Source organism: Cryptomeria japonica, chromosome 6 (genome assembly GCF_030272615.1).
Source record: "Cryptomeria japonica chromosome 6, Sugi_1.0, whole genome shotgun sequence".
Lineage (NCBI taxonomy): Eukaryota > Viridiplantae > Streptophyta > Pinopsida > Cupressales > Cupressaceae > Cryptomeria > Cryptomeria japonica.
The window spans coordinates 672,005,802-672,027,560 of NC_081410.1; positions in this window are offsets into that span (position 1 = coordinate 672,005,802).

The following is a 21,759-nucleotide window of genomic DNA, read 5'->3' on the forward strand; positions in this document are numbered from 1 at the left end:
ATGATATTGTATGTTGTCATTGATGTCAATATGAGACATGGTGTGAACTGGCACATGTGATAGGTGAAGAGAGAGAGGAACTGGCATATGTATGAACCGGTTTATATGCCAAAATGAAGCGGCATATTTGTTCAAGGTGAAGCGACATGTAGCTATGGGAACCAGCACATGGAAGCATTGTATGACTATCGGTTGGTAGGTAGCTTCCAATTCAAGATTTTCGGTTGGCGTACCTCAAGTTTGTGTGACTCAATCGGTGATCTTTGTGTGATGAGTTAGCAGTATGATGGAGGACAGATCGTGTTGCCACGTAAGCTCTATGCATGTGAAGGATCTTGCATGAAGAAGACTATTCCTATCTACATCGAGAATGAGTGAAGTCTGTCAAATGATGATAACGTGTGATGGGTTATCAGCCACCATGAAATTGATGGATAATGGATGATGGAGAATGTCTTGAGATCGATTCAAGATTGTTGCATTTAATGCAGTATGATTCAACAGTCAGGATCAAACCATTTGAATTGCTTAACCTAACAGGTTTAGGGTTTAGGGTTTTTTCTACTAACTTGTATGTTTCCTATAAGGTCGATGTTGTGTTTCTTTTTGAGGTTGTTGGCAAAAGTTGTGAGTGTGTATCTAAGGGAAGTGATACGTGATTCTTGCCAGACCAAAGGAGAGAAGAGATATCTACAAAGTGAATGTGCAGAAGGTGAAGAGGAGCCAAAATGGATCTGCATTAGCATTGAGTGCTGTTAACAAATCATTGTAATTCTTGTTGATCTCTAACCACTTCAACAGTTGTAAAATCCCCTAATAGGGTAGCCTTAACTAGCTTGATTCAAAATCCCTTAAATCGGGTGGTCTTAACCGGCTTGATTCAAATCCCTTAACCGGGTAACTCGAGGCTAATGAGCTTTGAGAAGCTAGAGAGCTTAGGAGATCCTTTCAGCTATTGAGTTCTTGAAATCATCTAACAAGGTGACCCTACCGGGTTTAACCCTTAACTGAGTATCCCTTAACCGGGTGATCCCTAACAGGATTGGTTCCTAGCAGAACCTATTGTAATGTCTTTAACCGAACAAGGCTCGTAACAGAGCGGACTTCTAAAGAGTTCAAAAAGTAGCTTGTGGGTATTCATCCCCACCGTGGTTTTTCCTAGTTGGGTTTCCACATGAAAAATATGTGTGTCAAGTGAAATGCTTTTGTCTTGTGATGCTTTGTTTTACCTATTAAGCATATGGAGGTTCTATGTTTTATGCCTGTCTATAAAACATATTGAACTCACTATTGTGAAGATCTGATGGTTAAGTTTACTTGTTTATGCATGAGAATATAATGATACTGTAGTATTGAGCTAAGAGGGTAGCTTATTGAGTGACCGGTTCATGACTAATTGAGTTGTACTAGATGTTACCGGTTGCACTCTGTTTTACCACTATCCCTATTTATCAGTCATTTGGGGTATTTGCTGTCAAACTAGTTTGGGTCTATCTTTCTGTTTGTACTGATTCACCCCCCCCCCCCTCTCAGTACCGGTTTGGTTCTCGTGGTTCATCATTGAGTTATCATTCACAATAGTTGAAGAATTGCAGAATGATAACAATTCCTCTCTGTGTTTGAGAGGGGCAACTCTCTCGTATGATGGGGGTATATGTATTTTCTAAGGTTTAAATAACAACATAAATAATCAAAACTAATTGAGAAATAAGATATAAACTTATGAATTTTTAAATTCCACACATCCAAGTTAAGATACCAAAACTTGAAATGATAATCTTCTTCACATGCAATGTTAAAGGAAAGCAAATGGTTATCATTGATAGGACATAATAACATTAACAATAACACTAGAGATTAATTTGAACACACATCCAAAACATTTCTCTATTTCTTTCTTTCTTGAATAGTACTATTCGAGTCCTTCATACAATACTTGCAAAAAAGTAGAATCCTTTCATTGAATTAGAATGAGGTATATATAGGTGAGGTTAGTAACCACATAGGGTAGCTACCTTAACCACCTTTATAACTGCCTAAAATAACCAACTCACTTTAAGTCTAACAACTTGAAATAACTAACTCATTTAGAATATTAGTCACTTAGAGTAACTACCTGAGTTGAGAACTTAAAATAACTATCTCAAAAGAAAGAGTTAGGGTAAACCTAACTTTACAAAAAGAGATGAAGATAAGACTCGAATAAGAAAACTCGATCATGAAGCTTATTTCCAAAGAAAAGCCAAAAACATGATTCGAGTAACACAGACACAACAAAAATGAAAACTATACAATATGCATCACTGCATTTAATCTACGGCAGCTAAGGGTGTCGCTGATAAAGTTGTTGATTCTGAAAGTAGTTTTTACTGATTGGATTCTTTATCCTTAAATATTTTGAAAAGTTTGATGGCTGGAGTAATGGATTTCCCTTTAGGAATAAGGATGTTGGATATCCTCATCTTCCAAGTCTTCAAGTTTTTGTAGATTGCACTCAACTCTGCCACCATATTAAGTATTTGAGAAATATAAATCTTCAAAGACGTGTATGTATCAATCAACTTATCCATTGTGTTTTCATTGAATACTTCTTTGTTAAAAAGTTGTTGATCAACCATACTCTAGAAACCATTTTGTAATACTTGTGAGTCTTCCATCAATGATGTACTTGGAAGGAGGATGATGAACTAACTTTGAAGTTTTGCACATACTTACTCACAAGAAAGCATAAGCCTTTCTTTCTCTATTGAAACTTGATCAATGATCACTAATTTCTAGCTTATACTTTTTGTCCATATCTCCAAGTAGTTCTCTTCAGTATTAGGTAGAATCTTCTCTTCTATAAGGATGTCCATTTTGATCTCCATCATTTGTCTGAAATCATTCATGATTTCCTTCCAAGCTACTTCTTCTTTCTTAACATTCTTCAGTTCATTTTCAATGGTTTCTTTCTTGATTAAGGCTTCATCATGAACAACTTTGGCCTTAACAATGAAATCAAATGCAAGAGATTTGACTTTCGCCACCTAGCTTTCGGTCACTTTCCCGTAAACTTGATACTTTTGAAGACCTTCAATAACATCTCTTTCAACCTCTCCTTCTAGACCTAAAATAACTAATTGGTGAGCCACATTTAGTGGTATGGTAGAAGTGCCAACTATGGACCTCAAGTAGGAGGAAAATTTTTGTACTTGTTGCTTCAGTTGATCCTTTGATTGTTTTTCTTTTTCAATTCTCTCCACTAGCTTTGTTGCTACGACATTGAAATTTTTTGTCAGCTTCATGAGTACATGGACCCATATCAATTTTTGTGATTACAAAATCTGCAAGAGTGGCTTCATTCACATCTTTTTCAATAATGTTTCGAGCTATCTCTAGGCACATATTCTCTGAATTCAAATTAGTCTTTATTATTGAAGTCACTTTGATTTTCTTTGGCTTCTAAGGTCTTCTGAAAAGATCTGATATTGTGTTGAATTTAGGAACCACTAACTCCTCCAATCTTCTCTTTTTCAATAGGCTTTGTTCTAGCCATGAGAGAGAAATACTTTCCAAGGGCTCTTACATATTACTTTGTTGAAGATTTTTCTGGTCAGGTACTAGTGAAGTTGCTTCTTCTCTAATTTCTTCTATTTGATCAACTTGATTTCTTAGGAAAGAAGGCTCCATAGCTGAAGTAGGGTCTTGTACCTTGTGATGAGGAGCTTCAATAAGGATTGAAGGTGACATAGTTTGTAGACCTTCATCAAGCCTTGGATTATCCCATACTTCTACTGGATCTTGATCTTTCTCTTCTCTCAAAGTAGATTTTTCTTCTTTGTCCTTTGATCTGGATTTTTTATTTCTTTGTCGGGGTTCATCTCTACATGTATTTTGGAGATTATTTCTTCTTGGAGGATCTTCATCTCCACCACTTCCTTGAGTTTTCTGGTAAGAAATAATATCCACAACTGGTGTATGAGAAGGAACTCATGAAGTAAAACTATCTTGATGTCCGCTTCTCCTTGGTGTCTCCTTCTGACTTGTTGGCTTTGTAGCAGTTATTTCTGCTATCCTCTTTCTGACCCAAGCTTTTGACTTCTTGATCACAAAACGGGTTCTTTCTCTTATATCTCTAATCTCTAGATCTACCCAATTAATAGCAGGAAGAGGTTGATCCTGGATCTTCTCAAAATAAAAGGGATCAATTAGATCCTATTCACCATTTTCAATGCCTTCAATAATCCTTTCCATCTTGAAATCACAAATTTGTTTCAAGGTGAACCTTGTCCAATCTCTTTTTCTAACTTCAAATTCATCCTCGCAATCTTCCCAGAAGTCTTCAATATTTGGGAAATGGAGGTATCCAGGACCAAGTCTCAAATTATTCTTGATATATCCTTTCCTATCAAAGGGAAATCTCATCTGGCAGGTGTACAAATTGATTTTGGCTAGAGACCTTTCCACCTCTTCTTCTTTTAAGCTAGACTCACATTTATAATGACCAAGGCAAATTGGGAAAGTAACTCCTTTGTTCTTCCTATTTCTACATTTCTTTTGGACCGACATCAACTATCTACAAAGCTTGATCAAGAAGAGCTTATCATCCACATACCTTGGTAACTTATAAGGATAGCCATTGAATCCCCCTACTCAAAGGTAGGTGAATTTTGGAATTTGAATGAAGTAACTTTCGTACTTATTTATCAATGGTATTGCTTCTATTGATATCCTCATAGTTGTATTTCCTTGAAATAGCCTCACTGATAGCATTGTAAAGGCATCATTTAGTCATCTAAAATGCATGAAGCTCTCCTCCAACTGCAGCTACTTGTAGTAGTCGTAAATCTATGTTTCTGGATTTAGAACACCAGTTGTACTCAAACCTGGCCATGATCTTAAATTAGCAATTGCATATATCAAATATGAAGACATGTGAAAGAGTTGACTTGTCTTGAAATGGATCATCTGATTATGTATGCAATCACTAATAAGATGGCCCCAATCAATGAATTTTTTTCTTGTTGATATGATTGTGATGAAAAAGTACATCCACATTTCAAATTCAGTAGAATCAGGGCTGCCTATTATTCTATGAAGTAGGACTATCAAATGAGAAATCTCTTTAATAAAAAGAGAGTGGTGAAGTGTCTTAGGAAGCTGAGATTCTCCTCCTTGTGATAAAACCATCCATTCTTTGGCTAAGTTATTAAAACATTTGCTTTTGTTGTTGCTGAAATACTGATAAGCCTTCTGCTTATCGATGCAAGTGAATTTCTCCTTGAATGGCGATCGGAGAACAATGGCAATGGAAATTCCATCTAGCTTAGCCATCAAATGTCCATCAACAATCCTTATTTCTCTAGCATTAGGGTTATATTCTCTTTCACATTCTACCATTGGTTGTGAACATTGCACTACTATGGGAAAACAAGCTGCATCAACCAACCCGCTATCAACTATCCTGCAGGACAATTTTGATCTATCTCCTTCTGTTAGTGCTTTTTGGATATCCTGCAGGTTGATATGCCCTATTTTAGTATCAAGAACATCTAGAAGCATAGTGTTGATCATTGGAGCATATTCATAATCCTAAGCTTTATACTTCATGACGATATTTCAGCAAATTCTTACACTGATGTAGCTGGAACTTTGACTTTGAGATGTTTCAGAAAATAATTCTCCATGACTTATAGAGGCATGGCAATCAACTTAAAAATTCTGACAATTGTGTTTTCCTTGAAGGTTTATTGTCAATTCATCCGCATGCACCAAGTGAGAAAGTCATCATATATACTTCTACCGGTCGAATGTTATTTACTGGAAAGTTTCTAAAACCTTTTCAATAAATCCATTTTGTTCACAGTCTGCATTCATTTTACTACCTTCTTGGAAATAATATCTTCTTAGAGCATTTGATCATATAGCTATAATATCTGACTGAATCTCCCATTATTATGTTTCAATAAATGTTTAAAACCTATTCATAAGCTTCCCTACATTCACGGGCAGAGAGAATGCGAGTAATGGTTGTAGGTCTTGGCTTTGTACTTGCCATTTGTATTGTTGTTTTCACTTCTTTGAGATGATGTCTCTTTGAGACATTCAAACAAACATATTTGTTTGTCATTAGACCACATTACTTTGAGTTATATTGCCAAACTCGCAGGCAAGGGAGATATCGACATGGTTGCAGAATACGGTTGAACACCTGCTAATTGCATTTGCTTCAAAGTTTCTATAGCATCTTCAAAAAATCCATTTTGCGCACTGAATATGCCATGAGATGTTGTTTGTTGAAGACCGACTTCTTGACTTAGCTTCAACTTTGAATAGTCACATCAACACATTCACTTCTAGCATCTAGCGATTCACGACTTTCTATGAGATTGAGTTTTCAGCTTTGGTTTTGCTTGAACAAAAACGATTCAAGGAATCGTATACTACGACTTCATATGCACATGATGTACAGATCGACATCTAACTGACTATTCTTCTCCCTTACATGCATGTGTTGTGGCCAAGGCTTCCAACCAGCTGCATATAGATTTGGCAATCATTTTCTCAGATCCTATCCATGCTGATATGATTCATCAGTGGTTTAGGAGGAAGCCATCATTCCAAACTCTCCCATGTTGCAGATGAAAATAAAACTTTAAGTGTATCGATTTGGCTAACTGGTCTCTGACTTATAATTTTGCCATTATCCCTTCATTCACTGGTTGATTCACTTGATTCATCGGCATTTTAGGAGGCAGCCATAAGTTTCCAAAGGAAAAAAAAAACGTCTTTGCTTCTTTATCAACTTGGTCAACTTGCTGATGAGACTTGAGTATATTCTCAACTTCTTAACGTGTCCAACTTGTCGATGTAGTTGATAGAGATGGAAATAATCTTTGATAGACTTGGTAAGTTATGAAATTTAAAAACACTGATTCGTATTAACACAAAATTGGTTATTTGGAAATCTTTTACAAACACCGAATCCATTATTGCTTTATCAATTAAAGCATCAATGATTATTGATAATATAATTCACATGCGATAAACATGACTAAAGCATTGGCATTTTTTAAGAATTAATATTTTGCTTTAAAATATTCATTTCCACCTTATCAATGCTTGCATATTGTCATCAATATTATTATCACCTGATCATCTTGACTATATTCAAAACCAATGTTCAACACTTCATGAATTTGATAAAACACTAGGTGATAAAGGAGATATATCACCACATTATTGCAACTTCATATCGGCCCCCTTTATCCATTTCGGAACTTGTCAACTTTGAAATTGATGAACACTTGAACTCTTTGAATGTACCTAGAAAGAGCTTATCTCTGGTTCATTGGCCTTTACTAATCTTATTCAAAACTAGTGTCAAGTATTGTGAAGAATCAACGAACATGAATATCTGAACAAAATATCCTGACTATTTTCCCTTCATCAATCATGATTTGGAATTGATAGTTATGTAAGGTTTATAACCTCACAAAGACTTAAAATTTCAATTGCCAAACTCATGGGGTGAACAATTTCAATATTGGATGATGATTGGAAAAATTTCTTTGTAGGAAGCTCACAAAACTTAAATTTATCAAATTTAGCTATTGAGGTCAACACACCTGCAATTGGAAAAAGGGGGTCTAGGTGGCTATATATGGTTTCGCCTTAGTCAAACCCCTTGTTTTGGTGATTTCCACTTGCACAAATAGCCAATAATGTATTGAAAATGTGTGTGCAAGAGTCTTGTGTGTATGCAAGATCCTAAATAAATATGAAATAGATCTAGAGTTCTACCCTACGCTTTGAAGTGTAAACCCTAAATGATTGTAAATGTAAATGTAAATGCTTCAAATCATAAATGCCACAATGGATCTAAAGAATGAATTCAAATCTGAAAATGACTATTGTGAAGCTCATACAAAGACATTAAAATAACATGAAACCATACCAAACCCTAAGGGAGAGGTACAAGCCAATCAACAGTCGGTGATCGCCTATTATTCTTCAATGTCTTAAAAGCTCCTAATTATTTTTGAAGATGATTGATGAAGTCTTGATAAAAGCTTTATGAATTCTTTATTTTCTATTGTAGACCTCACATAACCTACACTTTCACTTCACAAGAGGCTCCTTCAATCGCTAGATCTTAGATTCTTCAAATGAGAAAAGGAAGAGTTTATGTAGGAGACCCTAACTTTGTTTTGAGTCATAGGCTGACTTAGAAATGATATTTTTCACCAATCTCTTGGATTTGAATATTAAAATACCGCCAAAATATGCTCCCAAAATTCGAGGAGAAAAAGTCAAGACCGTGTTGGTACCAATATGGTCCAAACACATGGTCCAACCAACTTTTCACCAAATTTTTGGGGAAGCAAGATATTGTGATTTTAGAGTTAATTCCAAGAGTTTGTAGAAATTTAAGATGTCTAGATATGCAAAATCAGGCCTTGAAGGTTGAAATAAGACATAATTAGGGTATTTGATAAAATGATTAATTGGGAGAATAAAATAAAAAGGGGCACTCCTAGGGTAAAGGGCCCAATTTTATGATGTGTAGATGGCTAAAAGAAGACTTTAGATTTAATTAAATTAATTAGTTAAATTCTTAGAGGGAAATTGAGATGCAAGATGCAAACACACTAAAGGTGGGTGCTAAGATATGAGTGGAATTGTACCACCCAATTAAGGGTGTATGATTTATGATGCTACACTACCCAATCTCTTGTCCTTCTCATAGCATATGTTGTTTTTTCATCTAGGTTCTTTAATTCTAGATTTGACCAATTTGTAGGTGGTAGAGGAAGCACCTGGGTCTTCTCAAAATAGAAAGAATCAATCAAAGTTGACTCATTATCTTCAATGTCAATCACATCAAATCCCAACTTGAAATCAATTATTTTCTTGAGGGTAAACCTCATCCAATCCCTTCTTTGGACTTCAAAATAATCTTCAAAATCTTCCCAAAATCTTCAATGTTAGTGATGTGATTGAGACCAAAGCCAAGATTCAATTTCTGAGTGGCATAGCCTTTGCTATCAAAGGGGAATCTCATAGTGTAGGGGTACAGATTGATCTTGACAATTGACCTCTCAATGTTTCAAGCATCTAGATTTGATGTGTAGCTATAATGACCAATGCCAATTGAGAAAAGGATGCTATCCTTTCTTTTATTTTACATATCCTATAGATCTGACTGACTTACGTGCATATCTTAATTAGCATCAATTTGTCATCTAAAAATCTCGGTAACATGAGTGGATATCCATCATAACCTTTGATCCTAATGTAGGTGATTTTTGGGAATTGGATGATGAATCTACCAAATTGTTGAACAAGTATTGTTGCTTCTAGAGATATCCTAATTCCAATGTTTCCTTCAAGTTCCCTCACTGTAAGCATGGTGAAATGATGAAAACTTTATCCCAACTACAATTGCAGATGATAGTCATAAATCAAAGTTGTCTCGTCATACATACCTTGTTTATTAATCCTTGGACAACTCTTCATTCTAGAAATAGAATAAAAGAGATAAGAGGTCATGTAAAAATATTAGTTTGCTTTGAGCTCAATTAGTTGGTTGTGTAGGCTATTGATAATAATTTCGGCCCAATCAAAGAGCTAAACACCTTCACATGTGATGTTAATAAAAAGTAACATCCAACCCTCTAAATCATGAGAATCTTTATTCTCCATCAACTAATTAAAAAAGATAACCATATTTGCAATATCTTCGACTAACAAGGACCTATGGATTGACTTTGATAGCTGTGATTTACCTTTCCTAGGTGTCAATAGCCAGTTTTTAGCTACAACATTTTGGAATTCACTTTATAGTTTAGGAGCACCTAGTTTTGAGTTCATTTTCTAGATTTTGGTGTGTTAGTCTTTATTTTGGTTTATGTTTGTGAATAATGGACTTCTCATAGGTCCACATGTGTGTTGGCTATGCATTTCGAGGGTGAATGTCAATTAAATCATGTATTTACTCAATTTTGGCTTATGAGCCCTTATAAGCCTAAAATTGCATAAAGTTGCATTTTGGTGTTAAATATCTTGAAAATCCTCATTTGACATTGATACATGTCATTTTAGTGTTTTTAAGTCATTCTAGGAGGTTTAGGATGAGTGACAATGCATAAAATGCAAAAATGCACTTTTTGGAAAAAGTTGTCAATGTTGCTCGACAACATTTTACAACTTTTAAGCAACTTTTTGAAAGTGTGAGCACATCAGTTGTTAGGAAACTGATGGAGAGTTGGTTAGGATCTATATGGAATATAAAATTCTCTGTGAATGAATGTAAATAGGTTGGTGAATGCATTGAGCAAGTTGGAATACATTATAAAGACATTTTTCCAGATTTTACCTTGCATTTTCTAAAATTTTGAGTAGCAGTCCGTACTTCATGGATTTATTTCATTACTGTTATTTGATGTTTTATTTTTACATGCATTTTTAGTTCTCATAAGGTAATTGAGATAGTTTCTAGTGCAGGTTTGAAGTGAGTATTTGATTTTACATTGCTCTTGGCCTAATCAAGGGTTTTAGAGCCCAAACATGGTTCCAGCTTGAAGTCCTCGAATTTTCCTATATAACCCTTGGGACTTAGGTCATGGAGCCTTTTTACAGTGTCAATAAGCTTTTTTTTGTTTGGTAGTCATTAAAAGATCATTTGACATCATTTCCTAGGTGATCTCGGTCATAGCCCGGTTAGGAAAATGATTGAAAAGTTGCATATGCTTGCATGGATGATCACTTATGCAGATGCCAAGTGTTTGGAATGAGTGAGAAAGGTGTGTCAGAGCCTATGTGGAAGGTTGGAGATGTGACAGACCAGATAAGACATTAAACCCTTTGAATAAGACCACAAAGTCCCAAAACCCTTCAAAAAATGTCATTTTCAGGTTTCATACCTATACGGATAGACCTGATTTTCTCACTTGATGAATCTACAAATTCATCCAAAAGGGTACTCAGATCATAAAATATTTTTCTAGGGTCTTTGAGACATTTTTGAGTAATTCCACTAAAACCGGTTAGGTAGGGCTAATTGGGGCTCTAGGGCTACTAGGCCTAGAAATAGGAGAAAGAGGGAGTGATGAAGAAATGAATGAAAGACAATTGCAAAACCAATTGGTTGGCATGTAAATACCTTAAGAAACACCTATTACAACCCCTCAAAGCATATGTTAGAGGATTGTTAGTTTGAGGTTGGATTTACCCTTGTGAATCTCAACCATGCTTGAGCAACCATTGAGCACAATTTGATTGGGAGCACTCCTAGAGAGTTTGAATGTTTTGGGTAATTGAATGATTAGAGTAGAGTGAAAGGATCCCACTAACATATCACCCAAATTCCTATTGAGAAAGGATAGACTCTCTTTGAGGACCTTTCCCCATCAATTTATTATCAAAAAAGTATCCTTCTACATATTCTTTGTCCACCTTTGATTACTGATCTCTCACTAGCATCTTGAAAACAATTGCGATGAAAATAGGATCAAGCCTCACCACCACTTTTCCATCAACTATTGTTACCTCCTAAGAGTTTGGATTATATGCTCTCATGCATTCTAATATGAACCCTGAACACTGAATCAATACTAGGTGACCCCCTGCACATGCTAACCCACTGTCTAACATTTTTAAAGCTATGGGAGTCTTTTCCTTTTTCCCATTGACTTCCAAAATTCATGGACAATGACATTCCCCAATATGATATCAGCTATGTAGGGAGTGTACTCTCGAGGACAGGGGTGTTAGCAACAATCAAGAATGAAGACTGAGAGGGGGGGTGAATCAGTCTTCACCAGATTAAAACAAATTAAACTTCAAAACATAAACTGATAAACTAGAGAAATAATAGATAAGAAAATTAAAAGCACAACATACAACACCAATATTTTTGACGTGGAAAACTTGGTTAAGGGAAAATACATGGTGGAAACCTACCCATAGTAAGATGATACTCTACAGTAGTGTGTGAAAATATTACAATGGGGAATACACATGCATTCAAGCACACTTCCTAGAGCTCACTGCTCAAAAGATATTTTCCCAGAAGGCTACAACCCTCAGGGAAGTCTCACTGACTTACAATATGATTCAAACTACAATCTAGAAGAAATGAACTGCAATGATAGCATCTATGAATGCCTGATGACAGTTTTGATTAAGCACAATTGTCTGCTCTGCAACACCAATCTCACCTCAACACTTCACTAAATGATAAATCTCTTATTCTCACAATCACCTCTCTCTGATAATGTAGACACAATACCAACTCTCCAAAACTAAGTGAATTTATCACCTATATATTATACAAATCATCAACCTTGATAACAAGGTTGGCAAAACCCTCAACTCATAATTATAATATTACATTACACGATACAAAGATTGATCACCAGACCAATATAATGATTTACATTAAATATCATGGACCTAATTCAAATTCTGAAATGATCACATCCACTAGAAATCATGCCAAGATCAATCGCAACATGCTACACCACCAAAAATATCGCATAACACGAAAAATCATCACTGATTGATAGAAATCACCAAAAAATTGCACAACAATCAATGCGGATCACCAAAACAAATAGGACACAACTAGGAGACACCAGCAAGCATGTTAGAACCATCCAGAATAGTTGCACCAACACCTCTTTTCAAATTTTCATCGGTCAATGTCTAGAAGCTCAAGAGCACAACCAATCAACAATTGTCACAAAGAAAGATAACTTGTGGAGCACCAAATCATGAACCATCTAAAATGAAGATACACAAGATCATCCCAAACAATATCCCAAAGTTTCAGCACAAGATCTGATTACACTGGAATTTACCGGAGGAAATACCGACCTTTGCAAAACAGTGATCAGCAAAACCAAACTACAAAATCGGATTAGAAAATTTTCCCAAACTCACCGGAATAAATCATAAGAATATGTTGACATCAATGACAACAACATATCCTAGCAGCATCAATGAAAAAACATATCCAACACGGGGTGTAGTCATGCCCTTGATATTTGTATTTTATCTTGACCCAAATTCTTTGTGATATGATAAATTCAAAAGTGACCAAGTCCAACCTCTTCCCGCCAATATTCTAATGGAAACAATTGAAATGTGAAGTGTTCAAGAAGCTCAAAATTTTTGAGTTAGTGAAGCTTATTTATGTCAGTTTGTTGCCGATTATTTGTTGTAAAACTAAGATTGATACAATAAGATTTCCCCTATTGAAAGTGGATGTAGCCAAATTGGTGAACCACTATAAATCATGTCCCTTTCTTTAGATTGTGTTCTTTCCTCTATTTAAGATTTCTACACTTTTTTACTCGCATTCTTCAAACTTACAATTGGTATCAAAGCAGGCTAGAGTTGCCAGTTGGGAATTTGGTAATTGATTTTCCTAAGATATGGAGGAAGTGAAGATAGAGAAGTTCTCTGGTTAGAACTTTAGTTTGTAGAAGATGTAGATGTAGTCTTTGCTGATAAAGCAAGACTTCTCACTCATGCTTGAAGGAAAAGTGAAGAAGCCATCTTCGATGGTTGATGAAGATTAGGAAAAACTGGATAAGAAGTATTGGTGTAATTATTTAGTAATGTTGAATATAATTACACTTTACTTAAATTTACTTAAGTACAGGCACCTCATAGTACTGATACTTAATGTAAGTACAGATGCCAAGATAATAAGATGAGAGGGGGGGGTGAATCATAAAAACTTAATCTTCCATAAAAACAACAGATTCAACCTCGATAACATATACTTCAGCAATATAACCAAAACTGCTAAACATGCAAACTCATAAGCATATAAACATCATAACACTCATAACACCAAATTTAACGTGGAAACCCAAATAGGGAAAAACCACTATGGGATTTTGGACCCACTAAGAAATATACTCTTCTAGATTATCCTCGGTTAAAAGAAAATCCTGTTAAAGATTACAAACATATTGCTAGATGTGACCCAGTTAAGGGATTTCCCTCAGATCTGTTAGGATCTTCACCTTGTTAGAAGTGACCTTGTTAAAGGATTTCAAACACTCAATCAAAATGTCACCTTGCTAGAGGGTTTTACAAATAAGACTATTAAGTCCACTTGGTTAAGAGATTTTCTATCACTTTGCAAAATAACAACAATAAAATCTATCTGCAACTTCACATCTAAAATGCTAAAGCAGATTCTTATTTGCTCAATACAATCTAATCATAGGACTTATCATGTCCCTTTGTTGGGCTCTATACTCTATTATTCAAATAGGTCTCCAAGCTTCTATGCTCGGTAATCACTATGTAGCATCCATGTGCTTACACTTGCCCACATACATTGTTTATCAACAGTTCCTTATTTATAAACAATTTGCTAACTGCTTAATCTCCTTGATCACATTTCCCATGATCAATCATAGCCATCAGATCTACAAACTTGACTAGGTTTAATGTATCCTTCGATCTGAAAATGTTTTACCTTGCCTTGGAACTTACATACATTTCTTGGAACTTGTGCTAAGGTATTACAATTCAATCTGCGTTGTAGATCTTCCTATCGATTTTCCTTTGCCATAGATTCTTTAACAAACTTCATGCACGACATACCAATCATTTAATCAGTTCCAGCTCATAGCTTCCTTCATTAAATAACACTTTAAATTATTTAATGCATTCTGTTACAGCTCGGTTGCAACTCGATAAAAATTCTGCCTTCATTAACCGATAGCGATAACCTTAGGGTTTACCGACTAGGTTCCTTAGGGTTTACTGACTAGGTTCTTTGCTTGGTAACATAGTATAGTATTAACCTTACAATCAATAACATATGTAGGATATCAAAAAACAATATAAACATCATGATCTCATCATTGTCTAACTCGGTAATAGTTGCCCATTGAATAACTTATTTCTCCCCTTATTCATCGCATTCTTTCTATGTCTTTTACCGACATCTTTATACTCATCAAATCATACTTCTTAAGATATGGCAACATCATACTAAATTAGAAAATCAATTTCTTGACATCAATGACAAAATAATAATATTAAGACAGTAAACATACTTAATCAGTTATATCCATAATCATCAACAACCTTCTCAATATCCTTATTGAAATGCCAACAATCTCTCCTTGTCTATTATAATGGCAACAATCTCCCCCTTTGGCATTGATGGAAAAACCAATTGATTTGACCTAATTGATCCAGATTCAGATTGTTGTGAGATTCTGAAATTCTCTCCCCCTGTCTTTAGTCTTCTCCCCCATACACTAGTCTTCTCCCCCTTTGACAACAATGCCAAAAAGAAAACTAAAAAATAATTTGTTCCTGTATGAATTGATTTCCTTTGCTGTTCGGTCTCAACTTAGTCTCGGTCAGAGCATTTTGTCTTCAATTCCTATTGCCTGTTATTATTTCCTGCACACCTTTAGAAAATCTCCTAAAGTGTGTAAATAAGCATCAATCCACACATAATATTCTATAGATTCATCGAATTGATGCTTTCAACGAACTCGGTCAGTGAGTAGAAGATAGGGGTAGGACCCCTAACTTGCTTCTAAGATACTCAAAAGTGTCCCTTGGCAGTGGCTTGGTGAAGATATCTGTTATTTGTTCCTTTGTCCTAACATACTGCAACACCATTTTCTTCTCTTGAACTTTTTCTCTAAGATAGTGATATTTGATAGAGATGTGCTTTGTCTTAGAGTGCATAATAGGATTCTTCGTAATGTTAATGGCACTAGTATTGTCACATAATATAGTTACTAGCTTGGTAACTTTCTCATTTATACCTTCCAACAATTGTTTGATCCATGTTATATTAGTACAATTCAATGCTGTAGCAACATATTTAGCTTCTGTTGTTGACTGTGAAACACATCCTTGTTTCTTGATAAGCCAACTCACTAGTCTTTCTCCTAAAAAGAAAGCTCCTCCACTTGTGCTTTTTCTGTCATCAATGTTGCATGCCCAATCAGCATCAATATAAACTTTTAAATCAAATTCATTTCCTTTCTGATATACTAAGCCATAATCCTTAGTACCTTTCAAGTATCTGAAAATTCTCTTGATTGTTGTCATGTGTGTTTCCTTGGGATCTGCATAAAATCTTGCAACTATACCTACTGCATGTGCTATATCTGGCCTGTTGTGAACAACATATTGTATCTTTCCAATCACAGATCGGTAAAGTGTCTCATCAACAGATGCAGATTCATCATTCTTTGATAATTTATAGTTGGTAGTCATAGGAGTACTTACTAGTTTTGAGTCCTCCGTTCCAAATTTCTTCAAGATTTCCTTTATGTACTTGGATTGAGTAATGAAAATCTCATCTTTCATTTGTAGTATTTGTAAACCTATAAAGTACTTTATCTCACTGATTAATGACATCTCAAATTCTTTCCTCATTTCATTTCCAAAGTTCTTGCATAAAGAGTCATTTCCACAAAAGATAACATCATCAACAAATATGTCTGAGACCAGTATTCCATTTTCATCATTCTTCATGTACATATTGTTGTTTTCACTTGTCCTTATAAAACCAATCTTGATTAAATAAGAGTGCAATCTTTCATACCATGCTCTAGGTGCTTGTTTCAAACCATATAAAGCTTTGTTCAATTTACAAACCTGATCTTTATTCTTGTCTTCAACAAATCCTTCAGGTTGTTCAATAAAAATTTCTTCTTCTAATATACCATTCAGAAATGCAAATTTGACATCCATTTGATATACCTTGAAATTTTTGAAAGCACCATATGCCAACAATGTTCTTACTCCTTCAAGTCTTGCCACAGGTGCAAAAGTCTCACCATAATCAATTCCTTCTTCTTGAGCATAACCTTTGCAAACTAGTCTTGCTTTATTTCAAATAACCTCACCTTTTTCATTCAGCTTGTTTTTGAAAATCCACTTTGTACTGATTACATTTTTGTCCTTCGGTCTTGGGACCAGTGTCCATGTGTCATTCTTCTTGATTTGATCAATCTCTCCTGTCATAGCATTTATCCAATCTTCACTGTTAAATGCCTCTTTCACTATCCTCGGTTCAAATTCAGATATCAGACATGTGTTTTGTCTCAATTTGTTCCTTGTCATAACTAGATCATTCTTATCTCCTATAATCTGACTTGATGCATGATTCCTTCTGACATACTTGGCTAATATAGGCTCGGTAGGTTCTGTATGATCTTCTTCATCACTTGGTAACTGAATATTCTCTTCATTTCCTTCAACATTTTTCTCGGTAAGACTTGTCAGTTGAACATAGACAAATTCATCATAATCTTCTAGTTCCTTGGAATTTCCTTCATCATTTCTTTCTGCAAATTCATCAATTTTCACATTTGCACTTTCTACTATTTTGTTAGATGATTTGATTAGACATTTAAATGCTTTACTTCTAGAAGAATAACCAAGAAATGTTCCTTCTTCACTTTTCTAATCAAACTTTCCATTTCTATCATCTTTGTGTACATAGCATCTACTTCCAAAGATTTTAAAGTAACTTACATTAGGTTTCTTGTCATACTAGATTTCATATGGTGTCTTCAAAGTTCCTTTCTTTAGCTGTACTCGATTCAGGGTGTAAACTGATGTGCTTATTGCTTCTCTCCAAAATGTTTGTGGCACTTTCTTTTCAATCATCAGGGTTCTAGCACAATCTACAATAGATCTATTTCTTCTCTCAGCTATCCCATTTTGCTATGGAGTTCTCGGTGCAGAGACTTTTCTTTTTATACCATGATCATTGCAGAATAAGTTAAATTCATTAGAGGTAAACTCTCCTCCTCTAACAGATCTAAGACATTTCAGTTGTCTTCCTGTTTCATTTTCAACTCTTGCCTTGTACCATTTAAACATTTGAAAATCTTCTGATTTTTCTTTTAAAAACATTACTGACATCATTCTTGAATAATCATCCACAAATAATATGAAATATTTATCACCATAATAACTCTGAACTTTCATAGGACCACAAAGATTAGTATGCACAAGATCTAAAATTCCATTAGAAGTGTAGGACTTACTTGTAAATCTTGATCTTGTCATCTTACCCATCTAGCATCCTTGGCACATAGCATTCTTAGGTTTTTCAAGACTCGATAGAACTCTTACTCAGTGCTTCTTGCTTATTTTGGTCAAATTATCAAAATTTACATGACAAAACCTTTTATGCCATAACCAGGTATCATCTATCTTTGCATATAGACACTTATTCTGAGTTGAGTCAAGGTGAAATGTGTTACCTTTTGTTTCTGTCCCGATAGCAGCTAACTTTCCATGCTTGTCATGAACTTTGACAATTCCTTTCAGAAATTCTATTCGGTATCTTATGTTGTTTAACTATGCTACACTCAACAAATTATATTTCAAACCTTCAACCCAATAAACATCATTGCATTTTGCATTGTCAAGAAGTGTTATAGATCCTTTACCTCTTACTGAACATGGTGCATCATTACCAAATCTTACATAGCCTCCATCATAATCTTCTAATATAAAAAACTTGTGTTTATCACCTGTCATGTGATGTGAGCATCCACTATCTATGATCCAAGAATCATTAGTATTTATATGAGATATTAGGGCCTTTTCTTGATACCTTTCTTCATCTGATCCATCTTTGATAGCCACATAAACTACTTCCTCTGTATTAGTTTTATCTGATTTATCATCATTGGATTCCTCATCGGCTATTAGGCATGACTTTATATCTCTTCTTTTGAATTCTCAGTGTCCTCTGTAATGATTGTTTTTCTATCTGTCATCTCGGTAATCTCTCTTTTCAGTAGAATCTTTGTCAGGACAATTAGAAGCCATATGTCCTATCTTATCACAATTGAAACATTTCAAAGGTAGTTTTCCTTTATACTTACCTTTGCCTCTCGGTAACCTTCTGGCTAATAGTGCTTCAAACTCTTCTTGCTTTCTGATTTCCTCATACAGTTTGTGTACTTCTTCCATGTTCTTACAAAATCTTTCACTTGCTCCACTATGATTCCCTTCAAAATACTTATACTTTCTATCATTGTAATCATCAGATTCATCAAGATGAAAAGAACTAAATGCAGACTCAATTTTATTTACCGAATACCCACTGTTATCAAAGTTACTTAACTCAAATGCATGTAGCTTACCCATAGTAGCATCTAAAGAAATTGGCATATTGGGTACAGACCTCAATTAATTGATTGCAGAGACTCGGATTGCATAAGCAAGTAGAAGGGTTCTCAATAACTTACTTGTGACATCCTTTTCTTTAATGGTTCCTCCTGCTCCTTTGATTTGATTGATAATCTCCTTTAGTCTTGTATTGTACTGGGTTATGTTCTCACCTTCATTCATTCTCATAGATTCAATTTGTCCTCTTAGACTATCCACTTTTGCTCTTTGAACATGTTCATCACCGTCATACACAGATATGAGCTTGTCCCACATTGCCTTGGCATCATTGGAGCCTTCTAGATCATTAAACTCTGAGTCGGTCAATGCAGATGTTAGTTCAATCATTGCTTGGATATGTTCTTGCTTTGCCTTTATCTCTTCCATTGTTAATGGATAGGTGCTAGGTGTAATGAAATCATTCTCCAAATAATATACAGCATATTCTCCAACTCCTGATAGGTGCAGCTTCATCCTTTTCTGCCATGTAGAGAAACTAGACTTGTTCAGCTTCGATGCATCCCTCTCATACATCTTTGGATCTTTGCCTCAAGTACCTTTAAACTTTTCTTCCTGAGTCCAAAGATATGATACCAATTGATAGTACTGATACTTAATGTAAGTATAGATGTCAAGCTAATAAGATGAGAGGGGAGGGGTGAATCATACAAACTTAATCTTCCATTAAAAACAACAGAATCAACCTCGGTAATATATACTTTAGGAATATAACCAAAACTACTAAACATGCAAACTCATAAGCATATAAACATCATAACACTCATAACACCAGATTTAATGTGGAAACCCAAATAGGGAAAAACCACTGTGGGATTTCGGACCCACTAAGAAATATACTCTTCTAGAGTATGCTCGGTTAAAAGAAAATCCTATTAAAGATTACAAACACATTGCTAGATGTGACCCAGTTAAGGGATTTCCCTCAAATCTGTTAGGATCTTCACCTTGTTAGAAGTGACCTTGTTAAAAGATTTCAAACACTCAATCAGAATGTCACCTTGCTAGAGGGTTTTACAAATAAGACTATTAAGTCCACTCGGTTAAGAGATTTTCTATCACTTTACAAAATAACAGTAATAAAAATCTATCTACAACTTCACATCTAAAATGCTAAAGCAGATTTTTATTTGCTCAATACAATCTAGTCATAGGACTTATCATGTCCCTCTGTTGGGCTCTATACTCTGTTATTCAAATAGGTCTCCAAGCTTCTATGCTCGGTAATCAATATGTAGCATCCCTGTGCTTACAGTCGCACGCATACATTGTTTATCAACAGTTCCTTACTTATAAACAATTTGCTAACCGCTTAATCTCCTTAATCACATTTTCCATGATCAATCATAGCCATCAGATCTTCAAACTTGACTAGGTTCAATGTATCCTTCGATCTGAAAACATTTTACCTCACCTTGGAACTTGTGCTAAGGTATTGCAATTCAATCTGCGTTGTAGATCTTTCTATCGATTTTCCTTTGCCATAGATTCTTTAACAAACTTCATGCACGACATACCAATCATTTAATCGGTTCCAGCTAATCAGCTTCCTTCAATAAATAACACTTTTAATCATTTAATGCATTCTGTTACAGCTCGGTTGCAACTCGATAAATACTAAACTTCACTCAGTAGACATTCCGCCTTCATTAACCGATAGCGATAACCTTAGGGTTTATCGACTAGGTTCTTTGCTCGGTAACATAGTATAGTATTAACCTTACAATCAATAACATATGTACGATATCAAAAAACAATCTAAACATCATGATCTCATCATTGTCTTACTCGGTAATAGTTGCCCATTGAATAACTTATTTCTCCCCTTATTCATCACATTCTTTCTGTGTCTTTTACCGGCATCTTTATACTCATCAAATCATACTTCTTAAGATATGGCAACATCATACTGAATTAGAAAATCAATTTCTTGACATCAATGACAAAATAATAATATTAAGACAGTAAACATCCTTGATCAGTTATATCCATAATCATCAACAACCTTCTCAATATCTTTATTGAAATGCCAACAAAACTGGATAAGAAGTATTGGTGTAATTATTTATTAATGTTGAATATAATTACACTTTACTTAAATTTACTTAAGTATAGGCACCTCATAGTAGTTTGCATATGAGACACTTAGGGAGATGTGCATACATTAGATGTGTGTATGTAGGATAATTTCCACCTTTTATGGTGTGATCTTGTTGTTACTTTATCATATCCACTTATTGTGGAGTGATAATTCCACTTTCGGTGGGTGATCCACCTCATGTGGAATATTTTACTATTTCTCCTACCTACCCCTACATACCCTTGCATCTTATTGAGCCACATGTCATCATTGTGTGCTCTCTTGTCTCTTAGCGTTGCTTTTATAAGCAGGCTCATCTACATTGTATGTAACTTTTGATGATCCGGTTGATCAGTATTTTCATCTTGATAGAATACAATTTATTCTTATCAAATATTTTGTCTCTCTTGTTCTATTCAATGTGCTCTTGATCTTGGCTATTTTCAACAAATTCTCACAAGGTATCAGAGCCTATAGGGCTTCATTGATTG